The sequence below is a fragment of the Blennius ocellaris genome (genome assembly GCF_963422515.1).
Source record: "Blennius ocellaris genome assembly, chromosome: 22".
NCBI classification, from domain to species: Eukaryota; Metazoa; Chordata; class Actinopteri; order Blenniiformes; family Blenniidae; genus Blennius; species Blennius ocellaris.
Genome location: NC_137671.1, coordinates 9,661,355 through 9,661,880, shown reverse-complemented (window position 1 = coordinate 9,661,880; position 526 = coordinate 9,661,355).

Genomic DNA, 526 nt, shown 5'->3' with positions numbered 1-526 from the left:
AATCAGGGTTTGCATTGAGTACAGGATTTTGTCGGAGGTTCGGACATTTCAATAAGCAACGTTACATGTGTACTAGTGTTTTAGTTGTGAATGAGCAATCGTGTGAATGTATAATTAGTGTATGCAGAGAAGCAGTATTGCAGTATATGATGCTCGTTCACTTCTTAAATCGTTCACTCTGAATGTCCAACCTCCTCCTGAGCAGGTTTACGTTCTGGGTAAGATCACAATGAGTGTAACAGCTAAAATATGAACTAAAAGCAGAGCAGTGAGGAAGCTCTGCCTGAAACCTCTCTGCTGTAATGAATTGAAAGTGAGTGATCAACGCCTTGCATGTCAGTTGCAAGCCATCAAGAAAGCCCTGCACTTCAATGGCAACGAAGCAACAACTCAGGATCATCCAGATCCACTGCTGAGATCCGGTCACTGCTAGATCGTCTCGCGTCAAATTTGAAAACCATCACAGTGAGGAGGAGCTCACTGGAGACTTTCAAGCTAAACAGCCCAGCCAATACCAAGCAACACA